The sequence below is a fragment of the Felis catus genome, chromosome E3, assembly GCF_018350175.1.
Source record: "Felis catus isolate Fca126 chromosome E3, F.catus_Fca126_mat1.0, whole genome shotgun sequence".
NCBI classification, from domain to species: Eukaryota; Metazoa; Chordata; class Mammalia; order Carnivora; family Felidae; genus Felis; species Felis catus.
The window spans coordinates 16109035-16133686 of NC_058383.1; the positions used below are offsets into that span (position 1 = coordinate 16109035).

General features: G+C 39.0%; 1 long non-coding RNA gene and 2 pseudogenes across 1 annotated transcript; all 3 read left to right on the forward strand.

The window, feature by feature from the left end:
* The first annotated feature begins 639 nt into the window (after nucleotides 1–639).
* On the forward strand, nucleotides 640–11776 carry LOC123382592. Its single transcript, XR_006591179.1, has 3 exons — nucleotides 640–2471; nucleotides 7523–7650; nucleotides 11445–11776. It is a non-coding gene; the product is annotated as an uncharacterized LOC123382592 (long non-coding RNA).
* Nucleotides 8642–10362, forward strand: LOC101085260 (annotated as a pseudogene).
* Nucleotides 11777–23191: 11415 nt separating the features above from the next.
* On the forward strand, nucleotides 23192–23985 carry LOC109495194 (annotated as a pseudogene).
* The last annotated feature ends 667 nt before the right edge of the window (nucleotides 23986–24652 follow it).

Here is a 24652-nt window from a genome sequence, read left to right on the forward strand (position 1 = left end):
TCATTATTTATTTTGATGGTCAAATTGTCCCAGATTTGGCAAGTGTGAGTTCCTTCTGTGTCTTTCGACATGTTCCCATCATGACTTGAACATTTTCTTCGCAATAAAACTTTCCAGGTCCATCTTATACATTCTCTGCCCAAACCTTGCCTGAAACTAGTCATTTCTCAAGGATCTCTGGTTTACTTTTAGTGGGGAGTAGTATTTGGAAGCTAAGATTGGGGCACTAGGCATGCTCATTGCTCGTAGGTGACACTGGTCCCAGGACCTCTCAGGATGGCATGGGGAATAACTGTATGTATACCACTGTGCCCCAACACACATTTTTGTAACCTACACTTAGATCTCTCTCTACATCATAAAGCGTGAATTTGCGTCAATAGTTCCAATTCCAAGCCAACACCACAGGGCTCATTCTAGTTCCTCCTTTCCATATCTGTATCTATCTTCAACAGTGAGAAACCTGGCTCCCAGTGTCCCTAATATATACATGTCTCTATGAGGTGAATCCCTTCATGGAGCTAGTCACTTGACCCCACTGGGCTGCCCCTGTCACCCCACACTCATGCTGTCCTCATACAGGCCACCATTACCACCTTATTTGGGTTTGTCAAGCCTAAACTGAATTAGAATGCAGGAAAGGAAAGGTAGAAGGGGAAGGAAGCAAGGAAGGGGAAAAGAAAGAAGCCAATAAAGGAGTAAAGGAAAGAAAGGGAAGAAGAAGGAAGGAAGGGAAAGTATGCTGGCCTCTCCGGTTGCCAGAGGCCTACCCTGACTTTCCAGCCCCTCCAATGTTTGTGCTCCTTACCCTATGATCTCTTATATTTTCTCTCCCTGAGTGAAATCATCCTTTCACTAGGCTTTCATCTATTTGATGATCACAGCAAAATTGTGCATCTCCATTCTATACTTCTCTTCTGAGACTCTAACTTAATGTATTTATCCATTAGAATTGACTCTAGGATGGATGGCCACAAGCATCTCAAATTTAACACGTCCAAAAAGCATCTTATTACAGCTCCCCCAAAACATGACCTATTTCTGCACTTTTGTCTCATTAAAAAACACAAACAGAAGCACCTGATGCCCAAACACAGACCCAAGCATTACCCTTAGCTCCGTTCACCAACCCTCATGATTCCGTTTTCTTAGACATTCATCTACTCATTCTCTCCATCTCCACTGCCCCCTCCCCTTTTTGGGGTCTCCATCACTCCCATCCAGAGTCATCTGTTCCTATTAGTGCCTCCTCTGCACAGCTGCCTGAATAATGGCTCTACTCCATGAATCTGATCATGTCACTTCCTCATTTAAATAACATTCCCCTTGCCTTCTGCATGAAGTCCAAACTCCTTAACAGTCCTTGCTCTGTCCTACCTTGTAAAGTAGCATCACTGACTTCCCCTCTCTATTTTGTCTATTGTTGACAGAATCTCTTCTCTACCACCCAGATGACCTGTAATCTCTCTTCAAGGAACCTCTGGAGTATTTTATCCCCTCTGCTTGGAACACTCTTCTTAAACCACCTACCCTCAACTGGGCTAGCTTCTGCTCATCTGACTCTTGTCAGCTTTGACATCACCTTCTCCTGAAAGTCATAGTCACTGTGGTAGACAGAATAACGTTACCCCAAAAGAGATATCTACATCCTAATCCTATGTTACATAACACATAAGGAGGCATTAAGGGTACAGATGAAATTAAGGGTGCTAATCAGCTGGCTCAAACTTACATGAGCATGGTCTCATGCTCATCCTTGAACTAATCATTGTGGCCACAGGGATAGGATGAGTTCATTGAAAAATGCTCACTGCAGAAGGACTCAAGAGGAGTGGAGGCCTTTCAAGATAGGCCATGTGAGTAAGATAGGTCAGAGAGATATCTGATCAGGGTCCCAGGGAAAGGTCTCTGAAAAGGCCAAAGAAGCACAAAGGCTAGAAGGTAGGCTGATGCTCATCTGTGGCTTTTTTCAGCCACAGTCAGGTTGCCCAAGGAAGGCATGTGGGTGATGTGATCCACAGTTGGGCCCCACAGTTGAGCTGGGGCTCAGGAGGACCAAAGAAGAGAGAAGTGGGGTCTCAGAGAGGAGGTGAGGTTTAGTTAGGAAAGGGAGTGAAACCAGGAGGGGACTAATGGTCCAGGCACTAAAGATGTCAAGGAGGTTGAAGAGCGAGTGGGTTGAAGGAGTCAGGGAAGAAGGAATAGGCAGAAAATAAGATATTAGAGTTCAAGGCTAGAGTGAAGAGAAGGTCCACTCAAAGGTATGACTCTAGGAATGACCATGGAAATAGGTGGTATAGGTGGAAGCTGTTGAGATCATAGCTGTCATCATGATGTAATAAATACCTACTAGGAATTTTTTATTTGCTTATGCCCATTTTGAAACAGGATTTAAGATGGTTCACAAAGATACACACAACATGTCAACAGGCTAAGGCTGGGTGAGATGATGTGAAAAGGAGAAAATAAAGGTAGGCAAATAACAAGGAGACTAGGAGTAAAGCTAGTACATGAAATCCATGCCATGAATTCCTAGACACTTGATATTCAGGGCCACAGTTTTGACTCAAAGCTTTCCATTAGCCACTGTAAATAAGGGAACAAAATAAGCAGTTTCCTGAATGTCCTAAAGATAAAAATAAACTGGGGTGCCTGGGTGGCTCAGCCAGTTCAGTATCCAACTTTGGCTCAGGTCATCCTTTCCCCTCTCATGGCTCATGAGTTCAAGCAACGCTACAGGTTCTGTGCTGACAGTTCAGAGCCTGGAGCCTGCTTTGGATTCTGTGACTCCATCTCTCTCTCTCTGCCTCTCTCTCTCTAAAAAATAAACATTAAAAAAAAGATCAAAAAAAAAGATAAAAACAAACCAGTGAGCAATAAGAAATATAACCAGTGCTGGTACTGACTTCAGAAAAGGTTTCCTGTGTAGGTCTCAGAAGAGAAAGCCCTCATGACATCACAGAGGCTTGGGATTCCAACAGAACTTACTCCATCACAACCTGATTCTAGCACTGAAACAACTTCATTAAGCTCTGCAAGCCCCAGTTTTGTTATCTCTTGAGTGTAATAATCCTCACTTTCCTTGGGTTACTGTAAGGATAAAATAAGTGACCATGTAAAGCACATTTTATGTGAACAATTTCGAGTAGTTATTGTGTGTCCCCAAATCAACAAACTCTTCAGTTCTTAAGTCTGTGTCTTACAGCCAGAAGCTTACAAGTCATTTACACTAGCCCTTATTGCTGTTTTGAAAAATAGCAACCTTAATGAAATATAAGCACAATGGTCCAAAATCTCTGGGATGCAGCAAAAGAGGGTGTAAGAGGGATGTTTATAGCAATACAGGTCTACCTTAATAAGCAAGAAAAATCTCAAACAACCTAATCTTGGGTCTAAAGGAGCTAGAAAGAGAACAACAAACAAAACCTAAAACAAACAGAAGGAAAGAAATAATAAATATTAGAGCAGAAATAAGTGATATATAAACTAAAAAAAATAATATGGCATAAATATGTTAAATTGCTATATACCAATAATGAAGCAGCAGAAAGAGAGGTCACCCAAAATAGTAAGATACCTAGGAATAACCCTAACGAAAGAGGTGAAAAGACTTGTCCTCTGAAAACTATAAAACACTGATGAAAGAAATTGAAAATGACACAAAGAAAGGGAAAGACATTCCATGCTCGTGGATTGGAAGAATATTGTTAAAATGTCTATACTACCCAAAGCAATCTACACATTTAATGCAATCTCTATCAAAATGCCAACAGCATTTTTCATAGAACTAGAACAAACAATCCTAAAACCTGTATGGAACCACAAAAGACCCTAAATAGCCAAAACAACCTTGGGAAAAAAACAAACAAACAAAGCTGGAGGCATCACAATTTCAGACCTCAAGTTATATTACAAAGCTGTTGTAATCAAAACAGTATAATACTGGCACAAAAACTGACACATAGGTCAATAGAACAGAACAGAAAATACAAATATATCTCCACAATTATATGGCCAATTAATCTTCAACAAAGCAGGAAAGAATATCCAATGGAAAAAGATAGTTTCCTCAACAAATGATGTTGGGGAAACTGGATGACAACATGCAAAAGAATGAAACTGGACCACTTTCTTACACCATACACAAAAATAAATTCAAAATGGATTAAAGACCTAAATGTGAGACAGAAAAACATTAAAATTCTAGAGGAGAACACAGGCAGTACCCTCTAAGACATTGGCCATAGCAACATTTTTCTAGATATGTCTCCTGAGGCAAGGGAAATAAAAGCAAAAGTAAACTATTGGAACTTCATCAAAATAAAAAGCTTCCGCACAGTGAAGAAACAATCAACAAAACTACAAGGCAACCTACAGAATGGGAGAAAATGTTTGCAAATGACATATCTGATAAAGGGTTAGCATCCAAAATATATAAAGAACTTACACACCTCAACACCCAAAAAATGAACAGTCCAAATAAAAAATGGGCAAAAGATGAAAAGACATGAAAAGAAACAGACATTTCTCTAATGAAAACATACAGATGGCCAACAGACACAAGAAAAGATGTTGAACATCACTCATCATCAGGGAAATGAAAATCAAACCTACAATGAAATATCACCTCACACCTGTTCGAATGGCTAAAATAAAAAATCAAGAAACAATAGGTGTTGGTGAGGATGTGGAGAAAGGGGAACCCTCTTGCACTGTTGGTGGCAATGCAAACTGGTGCAGCCACTCTGGCGAACAGTATGGAGTTTCCTCAGAAAGTTAAAAATAGAACTACCCTATGATTCAGGAACTGCACTAAGTATTTACCCAAAGAATACAAGAATACTAATTTGAAGGAATATATGCACCCCTATGTTTATAGCAGCATTATCTACAACAGCCAAATTATGGAAACAGCCCAAATGTCTATCAACTAATGAATGGATAAAGAAGAAATGGTGTATATGCAATGGAATAGTACTCAGCCATACAAAAGAATGAAATCTTGCCATTTTCAACAGCATGGATGGAGCTACAGAGTATTATGCTAAGCGAAATCAGTCAGAGAAAGTCAAATACCATGGATTTCATTCATATGTGGAATTTAAGAAACAAAACAAACAAGCAAAGGGGAAAAAAGAAGAGAGAGACAAAGCAAGAAACAGATTCTTAATTATACAGAACAAACTGATGGTTGCCAGAGGGAAGGAGACTGGGGGGATGGGTTAAGTAAGACTTGAGGGTTAAGAAGCTCACTTGTGATGAGCACAGGGTAACATATGGAAGTACTGAATTACTATATTGTACACCTGCAACTAATATAACACTGTATGGAATTAAAATAAAACTAACTGGAATTAAAATAAAATCTTAGAAAAATATCAGGCTTTGTTCATTTTGGGCTTTGAAAGAAAATGTCTAGCTACATTGGACAGACTTCCCTGGACCAGAGTGTGCACCTATGGTGGGTCTTCTATATTGGATGGTAAGTCATCTCCTATCTAATTGAGTCTTCCAATCATGGATCTTCCTTTGGAAGGTGACTAATGGATTAAATCAAAACCCAGAGATGGCTGATGAGGGAAATCAGAGAGGGAGAGAGAGAGAGAGAGAGAGAGAGAGAGAGAGATTGAGGGAGAGAGAGAGAGAGGTAAAGACCCCCAGAATAACAGAGTAGCTGACAGGCTATTAGAATTCCTTACAAGAAGTCTCCCAGTTTTCAGGTTGCCCAGCTCTTCCTTGTAAACTGAAAAAGCCATATGAAATCAGTCAGTCAAAAAGAAGGCATGGCCTTTCCCATTGCCAAGCCACTCTCCATGTAGGGGTGGGGAGAACACAAGGATACATCAGGAGCCAGGCTCTATGCATACAACTATGCACATACTGTAAGGGCGGTGTTATTTCACAGATGAGAAAACCAGGATTCAGAAAGAATAAACAGAAGTGGCAGATTCCAGATGTATACAGTTAACACCTTGAGTTATAAATACAGTATCTGTTTTTATATCATTCTCCTCCACCACTCTGTGAGCTAGTTGATGTGAAGACCAGTCCTACTTAACTTTGTGTTTCCAGCTCCTGACACAAAGCCTAGCACACAGTAGGCTTCTACTAAAGTCTGCATCTATTAGTCAGTAACTAATAACCCCATCACTAATTGACTAACTGACATTAGCTAATTATCATATATCCCAAACAGATATATAATCAAACCGAATACATACATCCAATTTCTAATAACCCATGGGAATTTTCCCTTGCCCTGCTGCAACTTCTAATGAATCCTGGGATCCCATGGAGCAGTCTAGAGACTCTCAGTAGAAGAAAATGCATTACCAAGAATGTCAGTCCACTGTGCTAGGACTTCCAACTTCATTTCAATGCATTGTATGCCTAAATTATTCAGGTCATGGAATAGTTAAGCAGATTTCTTTTTACCTAAAATTATCCCTCCTTCCACTCCCCACACACCACAGAGCCCATCAAAATTGTTGTATACAATTTGATTCTTTAGGGATTGTCCCCAGTGAGAAGTATGATTTTTTTAGGTCCCAAGAAGCAAAATGTTTCATGGCCATCTGATAGGTTGTATTTTGTGCCTTGCTGGAAACCAATTGCCCAGCTGTTCCTTAGTGTTGGCTCATTGCTCCTCTATATCAGAGCTGATAGCTCTATTCCTTCACCATGGCCAAGAATTCCCAGAGTGCACCATTTTGTGTACTATAAATCATTAATATTTTAAACTAAATGCCTGTTGCTATAAAGGTCCAGTAAGTACGTTTATAATTTTTCTGGTTTTGTGACTTTTAAAGAAACCCAAAACCACAAATAAAAACTACTTTATTTTGTTTTGCTTTATGATCAGCTACTCTTAAAAGTAGAGATTGATGCCTCTGCATTAATTTATTACTTTGTGACTTATTAGAAAGTATTATCCCATATATTGGTTTATTTGGCCCTTGGAACAACCTGGGAAGTATTATTATCTCCATTTTACAAGTGAGAAGTCAGAGGTTGAAAGAGGTTTTATAATTTGCCCAAGGTCACACAGCTAATAACTGGCAAAGCCAGGACTAAATCTACGTCTTTGAATAGCAAATAGCATTCTCTTTGCATTGGAAAGAACCTTAGTGATATTTAATTCTGAGCCCAAATGAGAAACTGTAGCTCAGAGAGGCTGAATGACCTTCTGGAGCTCATCTGTCTGGCAGATTTGCTCACAGCAGATGAGGAGCATTCAGTCTCCACTCTTCACATGCTACCTTAAGGATCCACCATGTTCAAAATCACACATATACCTCAAGGTATAGAAGTGATTTTATTATTAATCATTTAGTAATTAGGCTGAGTAAACTGAAAAATACTGGTCACATTCCTTTTTCACAAACCTCCAAGAGACTCTCCAAATAGCTGTGCTAAAATATTGTACTGAAGAATGCTTAAAAACAGGCTGAGAACATTTTTAGATGGTGCTGTGATATTCTTATGGTGCTCAAATAGTATGTATTTTTCTGTATTTGGCCAGTGAAATTGATGCTATAGGGATTCTGTGACTGCTATGCTTGGTGCCAAAGTAGATATGCCCTACGAGAGCAAAATCCATGGACATTCAGAAAAGGAGGGACCTAAAGAAACTTCTCTGATAGAAGTACAGTGAGTATTATTTTGGTGTATGCTATGGAAATTCAAGAAACATCATATTACTCCATTTGTCCTAAATGTTCACTAAAGCACTTACTTTGTGCCAAGCACTGACCTAAGAACTTTAAATGTATCAGATAAATCCTATTTGCCCCTGTTGCTCCCTCTCTTGAGTCATACAACAATGTTGGATTATTTGGCAGGGGTTTGGGCAGTGTGGCTCCCCAGCCACTAAACTCTTTAGCTTCCACAACACCCATGCCCACTGCCAGCTCTCTGGGCAGGCTGGACTCTCTCTGGAATCACGTGGCAGTAAAGCACAGGTCCCAGACCCTAAATGAATCCAACCCTAGAGGCCATCCCCAATACTCCAAATCTTGAGTTTACCATTCTGCTTCCTGCACCCTCAATGCAGTCTCTCGAACTGATTTGTACTCCCCCAGACAAAAGCCTTATGGCTCCTGGGTAAGGGCTCCTGGAGCTATAAATTTTATTCTCCACTTGGGTTGTCAAATTGAGCAAACATAAACATAGAATGTGCAGCTAAATTTGTATGTCAGATAAACAACAAATAATTGGGGGGGGTGTACTTAGACTAAAGAATTATTACTAGTTTATCTGAAATACAAATTTAACTGAGCATCCCATATGTTATCTGGCAACCCTACCTGTACTCTCTCTTTCCCCAGCTTTGCAACATAAAAGCCATCAGGAACTCTCTAAGGATGGGGAGCCCAAACTCAGAACACAGAGGCTACTTGGATAGAGAAGCAAAGAATGTAAAAATATCTCACCTTTGTTTGAGTCTCCTATGGCAGTGAGACTAAAGCACAAATGAGTAGCTCAAGGATTACCCTGCCACTGAAGCGAGGTGATAGTTAACAGCAAGATTTTTAGAATACTGCCTCTGTGACAAGGCAAATTTGGGATTCAAACCTAGAGTAGATTCTTGGCATTCACAGGGTCCAGTCCTGAGGCCTTCACACACACCCCCACCCCCAGGTTCATGAATATCATGTTAGTGTAGTTCAGTTGAAAATTTTAAGTCATCCTTCAGGCTCTTAATGATCCCTATATATTCAGGATTCGAAAGTCAATTATAAAATAGTCTTCTGGCTAAAAAATGATGAGATGCCTCTTAGCTTTTCCTAGATTTCAGTCACCAGATCTACCACTGACTTTCATTTCAGGCCATTTTTCATTAAGAAATACGTTCTGATATTGTACGGCTCGTACATGAGTCTGGGTCTGGCCACAGCCAGCGAGTCCAGGGCTGAGGCAGGAGCCGAGACCTCTCAGGCTGTGCAGACAAACGGAATTCAACCAGTAAGCAAAATGGGAACTCAGCTTATAGGAATTACAACCAACACCTCAGGAGGCAATAACGGATGACTTGGACATTGTGGTTTCACTTCCAAGTCTACACAAAGAACTAATGTGCCCAATTTGTTTGGATATGTTGAAGAACACCATGAAGAGCAAAGGAGTGTTTACATAGGTTTTGTGCAGACTGCATTACCACAGCCCTCGGAAGCGGCAGTAAAGAACGTCCTACCTGTAGGAAAAGGCTAGTTTCTAAAAAATCACTAAGACCAGACTCAAACTTTGATGCACTCATCAGCAAAAGTTATCCAAGTTGTGATGAGTGTGAAGTTCATCAAGAGGGAGTATTAGCCGGGATCAACAAGCAATAATCAGCAGGCACTCAGTCACAACACTGAGGAAGGACGGAAGATACAGGCCAGGAACAGACTACAGAGAGGCAAGAAACAACAGATTGAAGATAGTAGTGGAGCAGAAGACACTGGTGACAGTTCTCACTGTAGCAATGCTTCTGCACACAGTAATCAGGAAGCAGGACCTAGCACCAAACAGACCAAAACATCTGATGATTCCCAGCTTGAGCTTGATAAGAGCAGTGCAACAATGGCAATTGATCCAGTAATGGATGGTGCCAGGGAAATTGAGTAAGTATTCAGGACTCCCCCCACACTAATGGAGAAAGATAATAGTGCACAGAGAAGATACCTAAAAACTTCAGGTGATGCCACTGTTGATCACTTAATCCAAGTCTCTGGCTGAGAGGTTAGATTTGGAAGAACTTCAAAACAAAGGAGAATCAAAGCAGGTGACCCTTGATACAGCCAGTGAGAAGCAGTAGACAATTTACATAGCAACAGCCAGCGGGCAGTTCACTGTATCAAATGGCTCTTTTTCTTTGGAATTGGTCAATGAATAATACTGGAAAGAGAACAAACACATGGGACTTTATTATGCACCCACAAAGGAGCTTTTACAAGTTGTATGTTTTCACAAACTGTGATTTCATCTGGAATACCCTTCTGACCCAGAAATTTTTCATAGTTCTGTATTCTTTTCTTTTTAAAAATATTTTAAGTAATCTCTACACCCAACGTGGGGCTTGAACTCACAACCCTGAGATCAAGAGTAACATGCTCTATTGACTGAGCCAGCCAGGTGCCCCCACAGTTCTGTGCCTTAAGTGATGATTCAGTTGGCTATCCTTTTCCCTCCCCTCAAGATTTTTCTTAGGCTTACAGAATGTTAAGTAATATGTATTTTGACTTTTTTCCCTAGAGTCTTATATATTTATAGTTTCCTATATAAGCTGTAGTGTCTTCATGAAGACCAAGGCTCAAATTCACTGTGCCTAGGGGTGCCTGGGTGGCTGTCGGTTGAGCGTTCAACTTCCGCTCAGATCATGATCTCACGGTGGCTTGTGAGTTTGAGCCCGGCGTTGGGCTCTGTGCTGACAGCTCAGAACTTGGAACCTGCTTCATATTCTGGGTCTCCCTCTCTCTCTCTGCCCCTCTCCTGCTCATGCTGTCTCTCTCTGTCTCTCAAATATAAACATTAATTTTTTTTTAATTCACTGTGCCTAAAAAACAATTTTCATAAGATTATTATTTTCATGGTATTTTCTTTCATAATATCTCATTTTTTAAAAAGGTTCTTTATGAACTTAGTGTCCATTTGCCATGCAGTGTTATTTTTTTCCATTTTTTCTTTCTAATTTTGGAATTTCTGATCTTGGGGAAGAGAAACAAACAAAATGTCAAGTTCTATGACAACTTGGCTCATTTACAGATTTCACGGAAGAAAGGAAAATTAAATTGGTCTTATATAGTCTTCAAGTGTAGATTTAAAGAGGACTTTTTTTGTATTAGCTTTTTTGTTACTTCAGTCCCTTTATTATATGTATTTGATGCTTTTTCCTATTAAAATACCAGAGATATGGAGATATTTTGCACTTCATCCTTTTTTTTTTAATGTTTATTATTTGAGAGAGAGAGAGAGAGAGAGACAGCAAGCAGGGGAGAGGCAGAGAGAGAGGGAGACTCTAGGCTCTAGACTCTAGACCCTAGGCTCTAGGCTCCAAGCTGCCAGCAGAGCCTGACGCAGGGTTCGAACCCACAGACCATGAGATCATGACCTGAGCCGAAGTTGGCTGCCCAACTGACTGAGCCACCCAGGTGCCCTGCACTTTATTCTTTAATGAGAAGATATGTTCAAAGTTTCCCTTATTCTTTTCTTATTGGTAACCATGTAAGTTTCAAGAATAATGTGGCACATGGAACTAACAATTGGAAAAAAAAATAGTTTGTTTCTGTTTGAAAAGCGTATTCAGCATTTTGGGTGGTCCTGTCAGTTTATAAATTTGGTGCTGTGCTAATCACACTCCAGAGAAGCAAGTTAATGGGGCTTGAGATTTGCCCTAGTGAAAGATAATCCTGTGGAAGAATGTCAGCAAGTTGGGTAAAGTCATTCTCCTTTTCTTAATTTAGTTTTATATTGAAGGACAGTGTGGGGCATTTGGCTTTATGAAGACAGATCAGAAATAAGATTGCCTGTGTGTTATTTTTTCATCATTGTCCTGATTCCAGGTATGTTTCCAAGTTTATATTATCACAGTATTTATGAAGACTTGTTTGCATTGAGAAATTAACCCCAAAGGGTTTTTTTGTTTTGTTTTTGTTTTTTCGCCAGAAGTGAGTAGTCCTCCAGTATCATTGCATTTAAATAACATATTTAGTCATTGTAAATATTTATTTGTCATTTTTGACAGATTGGGGCCAGCTTCATGTTTTAAGTCTTCAGCCCAATATGAAAACTTACTGGCTCATTAATTTTTTAACATATTATTGAAAATATTTAAAATCTGTTTTTACAGTTTTATTGGTAACCTGTGCCATGAAATTTGGTGACCACCAAAAATCAAGGGGAATTTTTGTATTCAATTCCTTCTCTGGTGTAATGTTAAATTATATGGATTATTATTTTTTAATTTTTTTAATACTTATTTACTTTTTTGAGAGAGAGCCTGAGGTGGGGAGGGGCAGAGAGAGAGGGAGACAGGGAGACACAGAATCCCAAGCAGGCTCCAGGCCCTGAGACTGTCCACACAGATCCCGACATGGAGCTTAAACTCACGACCCATGAGATCATGACCTGAGCTGAAGTTGACGCTTAACTGACTGAGCCACCCAGGCACCCCTTAAGTTGTACAGATTATTAATGCATGTCCACTGAATATAACCCAGTTTTGTGATACAGCTGCTTAGATTTTATTGGTGACATTAAATTAGTGGATGCATTAAATAAGTAAATTCCCATTGTGATCAACTGAGAAAAAAAAAAAAGAAATACCACTTGACACCACTAGTATTACCATGACAAAAAAGACAATAACAAATGTTGTGGAGTGGAGGAATTGGAACCCTGACACATTGCTGGTGGGGATAAAGAATGGTGCAACCATTCTGGAAAACAGTCTGACATTTTTTTCCTAAGGTTAAATATACGGTCGCCACATGATGCAACAGTTTCATTCCTAGGTTATACCCAAGAGAAATAAAAACATATGTCCACACAAAAATTTGCACATGAATGTTCATAGCAGCGTTTTGCATAGTAGACCAAAGGTGGAAATAAATCAAATGTCCATCAATGATAAGTGAATAAACAAAACGTGGTCTATCCATACAATGGACTATTATTCAGCCATAAAAGAAAAGAAATACTGGTATATGGCGCAACATGGATGAATCCTGAAAATGCTATGCCCAGTGAAGGAAGCCGATCACAAAAGACCACATATTGTACAATTTCATTCATTTGAAATGTCCAGATTAGGCAGATCTATACAGACAGAAAGTAAGTTAGTTAGAAAGTAAGTTAGCCTAAAGCACAGCACAGAGGAATGGGAAAAATAGGAGGAAAGGAACGGCAGGTTTCTTCATAGGGTAAGATGGTAGGTAAAAATTGATTGTGGCAAAGGATGTACAACTCTGGATATTCTAAAAACCACTGAATTGGACACTTTAAATAAGTGAATTGCATGGCACGTGAATTATAGCTCAGTAAAGCTGTTGTTAAAAAGCAGAGCAAATTTTTATTGTTTGTGACCCAGTTTTAAGAAGAGTAGAGAAAAACAAAAGAGCACTGAGATGTAATGCTGGGTGGCTAGTTAGCTAAGTCACTAGCTAAGTGGCTTCTGAAACTTCACTAGTAAAATTACAACTCTGGAAGGCAGTCATTGCAGAGTCAAATTATGAATGCTAAATCCATTACAAATGCCGGTAGTCTACTTTCCTTCTGTGCCTTCTCGTGAAAACAATTCAAAGCGCCTAAATAGCAAGTAGTGTGAAACAATAGCAGCTGTTTATTAAAGGCTATTTTTTAAATGACATCTTCTTCAATAATGATACCTAGAATGTTCCATGCTAAAGAAGCTGTAATTTCACATTTGCTCAAGACTTGATTTGATTTAGCCCGTATGACACAAATCTTGGATAAAGCATGCAAACAACTTAATTTCATTTCCTCATTAACCAGAACTGATGAGGGAAAAATTAATGAGAGAACCAATGAGATGTTATAAGCTGTTCAAAGAATCCCCCGTACCACATATATATAAGATTATCAAGAATGATGAGATATAATTGGTTAAATCAACTACGTGGGAGTCTCCTAAGTCTTAGCCTCACAAATCCGACTGAGTGGCTGTGGTGTTGCAAGGGCTGCTTAGCTGAAAAGGGACTGGTCTGACTTGAGATTTCTTTAATCTAGCTTCCTGTAGTTGGTAGGTTGGGAAAGACAGTATTATTTTCAAAAATCATTTAAGAATTTCACAAGACTAAAACTCAACCTTGACCTCATCTTACTTCACACTCCACATCCAGTCTGTTAGGAAGGAAATCCTGTTGATCTTAAAAAATTATCCAGGATCTGACCACTTCTCTGACCTTGGTCAGAACCACTATCATGTCCCACCCAGATATTGCTATGGTCTCCCTGCTTCTACCCAAATCTTCCTGCAGTCTCTTTTCAACTTGGCAGTCAGAGGATCCTTTTAAATCAGGAGACAGATTGTGTCACTTCTCTGCTCAGAACCCTCTTGGGATTTCCATCTGAAAGTAAAAGCCAAAGTCCTGGCATTGACCTCCAAGGGCTCACATGATCTGCACTGATCCCTGCTCGTCAACCCTCTAGACTTCTTCCCTACTTCTCCCTCACTCTCTCTGCTCCGTTGGCCACCTTCCTGAGCCTCAGACACACCTGACAGCTCTTAGGGCCTTTACTTTGTTCCTTCTGCCTGAAATGTTCTTCCCTCAGTTAGTCTGCTGGCTGGCTCCTTCACCTCCTGCAAGCCATTGCTTCATGTTCACTTTATTAAGCTTAACCCATTCTATTTTCTATTACTTTCTGTGCTCATTCCCACTATTAATTTCCAATTGCTGCTGTAACAAATTACCATTAAAAAGTTGCTTAAAAAAACACAAATTGATTATCTTACAGATCCGGGAGGTAAAAAATCCAAATTAAGTCTTATAGGACTAAAATCAAGGTGTCAGCAGGGCTTCATTCCTTCTGGAGTCTCCAAAGAGAATCTATTTCCTTGCTTTTCCCAGCTTCCCGAAGCCGCCTGCATTCCTGGACTCATGGCCTTTCCATCTTCAAAGTCAGCACCATGACATTTTCAAATCTCCCTCACCCCGCTTCCATTGCCACATCTCCTTCTCCAACTCTGGCTCTCCTACCCTCCCTCTTTCCCTTAAAAGGACCCTTGATTACATTGGGTTGACCCAGATAGTCCAGGATAAACTCCTCATATAAAATCCTTCATCATATCTACAAAGTGCCTTTTGCTATTTAAGGTAATATATACACAGGTCTCAGACATTAGGACATGGGCATCTTTGGGAAGCCATGACTTTGTCTAGCATTAATGATTCTCTTACCTTACCCTAGTTTTTCTTTTTTTCCAAAATACTTATCAACTTTAACATGCTTTACCTATCTACTAGATTTATTGTTGGTCATCCCTCTACCATAATGTGAGCTCCATGAAGACATGAATCTTTGTGTCTTTTTTTTTTTTAACTGATATACCTCTAGCAACTAGAATAGTCCCTGGCATATAGTAGATGTTCAATGAATATTTGTTGATTGAAAGAAAAGGAAGTACTCATCTAGATAAATCAAGAAGAGAAAATGTCTTTGTTTATCTTTCCAAACATGTCAAACAGGAGAGGAAACAGAAGGAGCCTGTTCCACAGCAGCCAGCTTTCTGAACCGATTTGTAAACATGGAAACCTAGCGGTTCTCCAACTTCTCTGTGTACAAACATAACCTGAGAGACTTATTTACAAATTCAGGTTCTCTAGCCCCATCCTTCCCAAGTCCAGATTTAGATTTGTTAAGTCTTGAGTGGGGCTCAAGCCAACCCCACCGGGCTGAGGGCTATAATCCATGTTGGGCAAACATTGCTGGTGCCTCCTTGATAAACCTTCCAAAGCAGAGGTTCTCAACCTTTGCCTGCACAATGGAACTTCCTAAGGAGATTCATAAACTATCAATGCCTATCCCCTATCCCCAGCAATTCTGTTACTTGGTCTGGGGCGCAGCACGGGCACTGGGATTTTTAAAGCTCCTGCTTATTTCTAATGTGCATCCGTGGTTGAGAACCACTGTTCTGTAATAATCAGACTCACTCAGATTTTACATGGCTTCCCATGATAAAGACTATATTTCCAAGTCTTTCTTGCAGTTAGATGAGGCCAAATGAGATTTGGACACACCAGGCAACCTTCCTCAAAAGATGGCACATACCCCTCCCTCCTCCTTTTTCTTTTCCCTCCCTCCTGCTACTTAGGATGCAGATGCTGCCCTCTTGAACAAGACCACACGAGTGGAGCCACTGGATGGAAGGAGTTTAGGCAACAAAAGCAAAAACAAATGGGACTACGTCAAACTTAATAACTTCTGTGCACCAAAGGAAACAATGAACAGAGTGAAAAGGCAACCTACAGAATGGGAGAAAATATTTGCAAATCATGTATCTGGTAAAAGAATAATGTCCAGAATGTATAAGGACCTTCTAAAACTCAACAATAGAAACAAAATAACCTGATTATTAAAAGGGCCAAAGGACTTGAATAGAATTTCTCTATTCTCCATTTCTCATTTGAAGAAATACAGATGGCCAACAAGCATATGAAAATTCATCATAAAAGAATTGCAGATCAGAACTACCATGAGATATCACTTCACACACATTAGGATGAAAATAATAGAAAATGACAAGTATCGGCAAGAATACAGGGAAGTTGGAGCCCTTGTGCACTAGTGAGAAAATGATGCAGCCATCATGAAAAGCAGTATGGAGGTTCCTCCAAAAAATTTGAAAAAGAATAACTAGGGTCACTTGGGTGACTCAGTTGGTTAAGCATCCAACTTTGGCTCAGGTCATGACCTTGTGGTCATGAGTTCAAGCCCCATGTCAGACTCTCTGCTGTCCGTACAGAGCCAGCTTTATATCCTCAGTCTCCTTCTCTCTCTGCCCCTCCCCCCTCAAAAATAAATAAATTAAAAAAAAATAACCATATGGCCTAGAAACCCCACTTCTGGGTATATATGCCCAATGTCCATCAACAGAAAAATGAGCAAAAAAAAAAAAGAGAGAGAGAGAGAGAGAGAGATACAATGGAAGATTATGCAGCTTAAAAAACAAGGGAATTCCCTTACATGCTACAACCTGGATGAACCCTGAGAGCAATATGCTAAGTGAAATAAGACAGTCACAAAAGCACAAATATTTTATGACTCCATTTATATAAAGTATCTAAAATAGTAAAAATCATAGAAACATTAAATACAAAGATAGCAGCCGGGGAAAGTGGGAGGAGGAATTCGTTTTTAATGGGTCTACAGTTTCAGCTTTGCAAGATGAAGTTTTAGATATCAGTATATATTTAACACTAATGAACTGTACACTTAAAAGTGGTTAAGATGGTAAATTTAATGTCATGTGTTTTTTTTACCACATTTTTAGAAAGCTTTGAATCTGGTTTTCTGAATCATCCGTCACTACTGATGATTTCCTTTATTTTTGGCCTTATTCTCCTGGAATTCAATGTTTTTCTTCCATATGACACAATCTCTTTCATTAACCACCCCCCCCCCCCCCCGCCCCAGTGACACACATAGCAGTTCATAGGCAAGCCTAGTCAGCTCACTCTAGACCATCTCAGACTCCCTGGACCCCTGGTTCCTGCATGCTGGGTGAGAGGATGGGTACTGTCTGCAGCCCCCTCGTTTTCCCATGTCCAGCATCTCCTTCAGTGCCCACTTGTGAAAGTGATAGCTTCCTGGATTCCATTCTCCCTATTTTGCTCTACTATTCCCTGACAAAGCTTCAACTGCTTGCTCCCTATCTGCTTCCAAATCCATCTCTGTAGCACCTCACTCATTTCCAGATGCCTTCTAGTCTTATCCAGATAGATGCCCTGCACCTGCAAGATAACAGCCCACCAGACAGACTCATTGCATGCACCCCAAAACAGATTTATTTTTTCTCATCAAGACTTCTTACTCTTTCCCCATCCATATCAAATCAGTCATCACAAACCTCATTGATTGTACCTTTCAAGGCTCTGTGGGTGCCCTCTTTTCAATTCCACTGTTATCATCTGGGCTCTTGCAACTGAAATTGCTGAATCCAGTGTGCGGCAATTATTAAAATCTTAGTAACTAGTACCTAGCTATTTTTTTCCTTCCTCTTTCTCTCCCTCTCTTCTTCCTTCATTTTTCTCTTCCCATCCAATCCATTGTCATACTGCCACCAAAGTTATCTTTCTAAAAACCAGATTTGGTTGTTACTCCAAAATCTTTAGTGGATCCCTGTGGTCTCTGAGAAAAAGTCCAATCGTAACATTGTATACAAGTGCTGCCTCCACCTGGCCTGTCTACCTTCTTCGCTGATAAAAGAGGCAGTGCCTGTGCTAATGAACACAGCAGGCTCTAAAGTTGGACCAGACCCCAAATTTGACTCAGTTTTAATATCTATATGAACTTGGGCAAATCACTCATTACCCCTAAGTCTTAATCACCTCATCTGTAAAATGAGGATAACTATGACACCTACCTATGGTTTTGTGAGGATGAATGAAATATTGTGCTTAATGTTTTTGTGATTATTATCATTATTCTCTTTCCAAAACGTTCCAGCTGCACTTAACTCATACCCTGAACAAAATGTCTTTCCAGGGCTGTTTTTCCTTCCTGATTGGCTCCTTCCAACTCCATTCAATTTCCTCTCTGCCTCCATACCTCTTTCAGACCTTTCAAAATCCACCTTGTCTGTGGAGCTTTTTCTCACTTCCCCATAACTTGATTCTCTCCATCAAGTTTCCCATAGCACTTGATACATGCACTATTATTTGATCAGTTCTGAGTCACTGCCCATCAATGACATCTTGTCTCACTGTGAAGCATAAGACAGAGCTGGCTGAAAATAATAAAAGACATCCTGAGAAAAAAGAGGGAGTAAACAGACAAATATTAGCACTTAATAGTTTTAAATTGTATGCAAAAAGTTACCAAAATCCAAAGGCTGATGGAAAAAACTTGGGGAGGAAAATGTTACCAGGAAATATAATACAAGTTTACTTTTTAATTATGTAAAGAGCTCCCAGCAAATTTGAGGAGCTTAAATGCCGACAGGGTTTGGTTCGTAAATGGTGATACATCTGTAAATAAAACATTATGTGACCATGAAAAAGACTAAGGTGAATCAGTAGGTGTCAGCATAGATGTCCATGCCATATTAAAGTGTGAAAATATGAAGTGAGATCTACTTTATGTGTCTGTATCTGGAAGAATATGCCCCAAATTGTTAACAGTTATTCTGTAAATAAGAATATGGACCTAAGGAGTGAAGGAAAACTTTCACATCTTCTTTCAAAAGTAACCACTTACTATTTTTATAATTTTAAAAAATTAAGTAAATAAATAGACCATCAGGGGCCCCTGGGTGGGTCAGTTGGTTAAGCATCCAGCTCCTGATTTCGGATCAGGTCATGAGCTCACAGTCATGAGATTGAACCCTGTGTCGGGCTCCACCCTGGGCCTGGTGGATTTTCTTTTAAGAAAATAAGAAATCTTTTAAGATTTTCTCCCTCTCCCTCTGCCCTCCCCTGTTTGTGCTCTCTTGCATGCTCGTTCTCTCTAAAAAATAAGTGAATAAACCATCAATCTGGCAAAAGATACATCAACTATAAATAAATGGGGGGATATGGACAGATGATTTAGAAAAGAAATAGAGGGGCGCCTGGGTGGCGCAGTCGGTTAAGCGTCCGACTTCGGCCAGGTCACGATCTCGCGGTCCGTGAGTTCGAGCCCCGCGTCGGGCTCTGGGCTGATGGCTCAGAGCCTGGAACCTGTTTCCGATTCTGTGTCTCCCTCTCTCTCTGCCCCTCCCCCGTTCATGCTCTGTCTCTCTCTGTCCCAAAAATAAATTTTAAAAAATGTTGAAAAAAAAATTAAAAAAAAAAAAAAGAAATAGAGATGATGAATGAATGCAAGGAAAAATATTGAATTTTGGCAAGTAAAAATAAAGTAGTGATGAAGTGTTTATTAAAAATAGTCAAACAAAGAATAACCTACTAAATTATACTTCATGCTGGCGAAGATGCATTGAAATGGACACTTTCTTGTGTTTTTTGTGACATTTAAATTTTATGTAAGTCCTTAGGGGTAAATATTGGCAATTTGTATCAAGGGCAACAAGAATGTTCATGTTTTATGGTTCACTCACTTCTGGATGTATCTCACTTCAGAGATAATTCAACCTAACGAAACAAAGACAGTGATAATTTGGAAGCAATTTGAGATAGAGTGGTTAAATAAAATAAAGGACAGTTGTTGTGGGGAATTAAACAATCTATGCTATTTACAGGGATCTAGTAAGAGCTCAGTACCTGTTAGCTGCAGCTATTATTATTATTATTACTATTACTATTACTATTATTATGACAATGGTACTCACTATACAAATTGTGTCATTAAAAATTATCATTGCAAAACTAAAAGGCAACTGATGGAATGGGAGAAGCTGTTTGCAAACAACATATTAGATAAAGGGTTACTGTCCAAAATCCACAAAGAAATTATCAAACTCAACACCCAAAACACAAATAATCCAGTGTAGAAATGGGCAAAAGACATGAATAGACACTTCTCCAAAGAAGACATCTAGATGGCCAACCAACACATGAAAAAAATGCTCCACATCACTCATCATCAGGGAAATATAAATCAAAACCACAATGAGATACCACCTCACACCTGTCAGAATAGCTAAAATTAACAACTCAGGCAACAACAGATGTTGGTGAGGATGTGGAGAAAGAGGATCTCTTTTGCACTGTTGTTGGGAATGCAGACTGGTGCAGCCATTCTGAAAAGCAGTATGGAGGTTCCTCAAAAAATTAAAAATACAACTACCCTACGACCCAGCAATGGCACTAGTAGATATTTATCTAAGGGATACAGGTATGCTGTTTCGAAGGGGCACATGCACCCCAATGTTTATAGCAGTGCTATTGACAATAGCCAAAGTATGGAAAGAGCCCAAATGTCCATTGATGGATATATATATATCTCACATCTTCTTTATACACACACACACACACACACACACACACACACACATACACACACACAGTGGAGTATTACTCGGCAATCAAAAAGAATGAAATCTTGCCACTTGCAACTACGTGGATGGAACTAGAGAGTATTATGCTAAGCGAAAATTAGTCAATCAGAGAAAGACAAATATCATATGACTTCACTCATATGAGGACTTTAAGATACAAAACAGATGAACATAAGGGAAGGGAAACAAAAATAATATAAAAACAGGGAGGGGGACAAAACAGAAGAGACTCATAAATATGGAGAACAAACTGAGGATTACTGGAGGGGTTGGGGGGGGGATGGGCTAAATGGGTAAGGGGCATTAGGGAATCTACTCCTGAAATCATTGTTGCACTATATGCTAACTAACTTGGATGTAAATTAAAAAAATAAATTATTTTAAAAAATTATCACTGTCGGGGCACCCAGACTCTTGATTTCAGTTCAGGTCATGATCAAGCCCCACCTTGGGCTCTGTGCTGAGCATGGAGCCTGCTTGAGATTTTCTCTCTCCCTCTCTCTCTCAGCCCCTTTCCCCCTCAAAATAAAATAAAATAAACATTTAAAACAAATCATCATTGTCAAGCCTATGGAGCAACAAGTGTCCTACAGTATAACTATGTAAAAACATATAATATTAAAAAACTGAAAATAAATATACAAAATGGTTATGGATGTGTTAGAATACCAGAGTAAGGGTGATTCTTTATATTTTTCTCATGTGTTCCAAACTCTTGGTAATATTATTATATATAAACTATAATTTAAAAACAAATTTTAAAAATTTCAGCCTATTATTCATCAAGCCTCGGGTCCATATTTTAAAAACCATATATATCTCCCAAAATTAATACTATCAAAATGTTCAGGAGCTAGTAAAGAAACGTTTAGAGCTATATTGAGTTTGTCACACATTCAAATGTGACACTCATAATATGAAGGATAAAGTTACTTTCTAAGAATTACACCAGTAAACATTAACACAATGAAAGGTATCTATGAAAAAAAGCCTAGTACACTTTTCAAAATCTTAATTGAGGCTTAGGAAACACCTGAATCCAAATAAGGTTACTAAAAACAAGTTGTAATGTAGGTAAAAAAAAAAGCTATAGCTGAATTAACTTACTGAAAATTGAACAGAGACTAGAATAGCAGAGATGTGTGGGCTACGTTAGTGGTTCAAACTTGAGAAATGCACTGACATCTTGTGAAGGAAAAATTATGACCCTCAACTGTTGACCTATTTTATTTTTAATATGATGTTACTTAAATATATACAAATAGAAAACTAGGTATAAAATGCCTTATTCTTTTTTTGTACCAATATTTATGTATTTATTCACACATTTGATAAAAATGTCACAGGTAGAAGTGAAGTCATCACAATGACATAAGTAACTGTATAGACTGACCCAAAGTACGGAGTCAAGTTGCCAAAAATCATAACATGAGCAGCACACAATTCCTTAACACCTGTGCACTCACACACTCTTGTCCACATCCATCCATGCCACAACAGTCACAGGCACTAAGTTCAGATAAAACCCAGAGAACTTCTCCCTGGCTTCAAGTCCTGGGGATGAGAAGAGAGAAATGATCAATGAAAAGATGCTAGAACTGCTCAACACATCGCTCTGTTCTGCCAACGACTCAGAGAAGACAAGACATGAAACTCTGGAGAAGTTATTTCCTTATAAATGCCATATTCTTAGGGCGCCTGGGGGGGCTCAGTTGGTTAAGCGTTGAACTCTTTGATTTTGGCTCAAGTCATGATCTCATGGTTCGTGGGTTGAAGGCTGGCGTTGGGCTGTGTGCATACACCATGGAGCCTGCTTAGGATTCTCTCTCTCTGTCTCTCTCTCTGCGACTCCCTCTCTCTCAAAATAATAATTAAAAATTTTAAAAAGTTAATGACTTATTCTTATAGCTGCTTATACAGGTGTAAAACCAAAGGAGATTTTTAAATTAAATATAATTATATGGGGCACCTGGGTGGCTCAGTCGGTTAAGCTCAGTTTGTGAGATTGGGCCCTATGTCAAGTTCTGTGATGACAGCAGGGAGCCTGCTTGGGATTCTCTCTCCCTCTCTCTCTGCCCCTCCCCACTCACGTGCTCTCTCTCAAAATAAATAAATACATTAAATAATAATAATAATAAAATTAAATATAGCTATACCAGATAAGTAAGATTCAAATGCATAGCATTAATTTAATATGATGGGTAATGTTTTCTAAAAAGGAAATTCAAATTAAACCCACGAGATACCATTTCCTACCCACCAGAATGGCTAACATGAAAAACAATGACAAGGAAGTCTAGCAATTGAAACAATTGTTGGCAAGGAAGTGGAGAAACTGAAACAATCATACATTGATGGAAAATGTAAAATTGTGAAACACTTCGGAAAATGTGGCAGTTTCTCATAAAGTTAAATATCATCTACCATATGACCCAACAATTTCACTCCTAGGTACTTTCCAGAAGAGAAATGAAAATATATGTCCACAAAAAGACTTATACAAGTCTTTTTATTCATACCATCTTTATTCTTAATAGCCAAAGATCAGAAACAACCTTTAACAGGTGAATGGATGAACCAAGTATAGTATATTTTCATACAGCAGACTCAGCAATAGAAAGCCAAAGAATACCAAAGCCTAATAGTGCAAAGTTAGCTCCTGACTGTCAGAAATGACTTTTTCTTTTTCATTGGTGTGCAATCAAATACACCACAGTAGCTATCAAAACCCAATGAGTGCACACAAAAGCTTTTTTGCATGTTATTGTACATCAATTTTACCTTAAAAATATATAAATATAAATATTAAGAAGGAGTATTACGGACAGTGAGAGGAGCTAATAAGCTGAACGTTTGTGTGATTGTCGCTTGAGGACAAGTAATGCTGGCAACTGAAGGGAAAACAGATTGCAGAATTCAAATGCAGAATTCAAAGCAGCTTTCCACCATTTGACAAGGACAGTGGTGGACATTAAAAGTTTGGAAACTGTAATGAGGACTCTTGGGCAAAACTCCATAGCAAAGTTTCAGGATAAATGAATGAAGCAGATGATAATGAAAATAGTACAACTGAGTTCCTGGACTTTCTGACAATGATGGCAAGAAAAATGAAAGACAGGGACAGAGAGTAAAGAAGTTAGAGAAGCATTCTGGTGTTTAACAGGAATGACAATGGCTATGTTAGTGTGATAGAATTATGTCACATGATAAAACACCTTGGAGAAAAGTTAACAGATGAGGAGGTTGATGAAATGATCAGGGAAGCAGATATTAATATTGATAGTCAAGTAAACTATGAAGAATTTGCATAAATGATGTCAGCAAGGTGAGAATATTGTACAAAATGTATTGAAGTTTCTGTACAAAATTGTTTGCTTTTTTCTTTGTAAAAGCTTCTTCATACTATCAAAAGAATATAAATCCGTAGTCATTAGATTTAGTCCTCTGTGTTTTTCTTCCTTATTTTACTATCATTGTCCTATACCTTATTTTAGAAAGTGCATCAGGGGCACCTGGGTGGCTCAGTCGGTTAAGCAGCCGACTCTTGGTTTTGGCTTAGGTCATGATCTCACAGTTCAAGAGTTACAGCCCCACATTGATGTCAACTCAGAGCCTGCTTGGGATTCTCTCTCTGTCTCTCTCTCTCCCCCTCCCTCTCTCTCTGCCCCACTCCCAGGCTCACTCACACTCTTTCTCTCCCTCTCAAACTAAATAAACAAACTTAAAAAAAAAATAAAAGTGCATCAAGTAGCATGTGGCTTACTAAATTAATGGTTGTCAAACTTTTTGGGTTCAGCATCCCTTTATGTTTTAAAATTTTATTGAAGATTTTTAAGGCTTTCTATTTATATTAATTATATCTATTAAAATTTGCCATATTAGAACTTAACACAGAATTTTAAAACATGTATTTGTTTATTACAAAATAATAAACTCTTAAATGTTGACATAAATATTTTTAAAATACTTCCTCTTCTAAAACCAAAAAAATAGTGA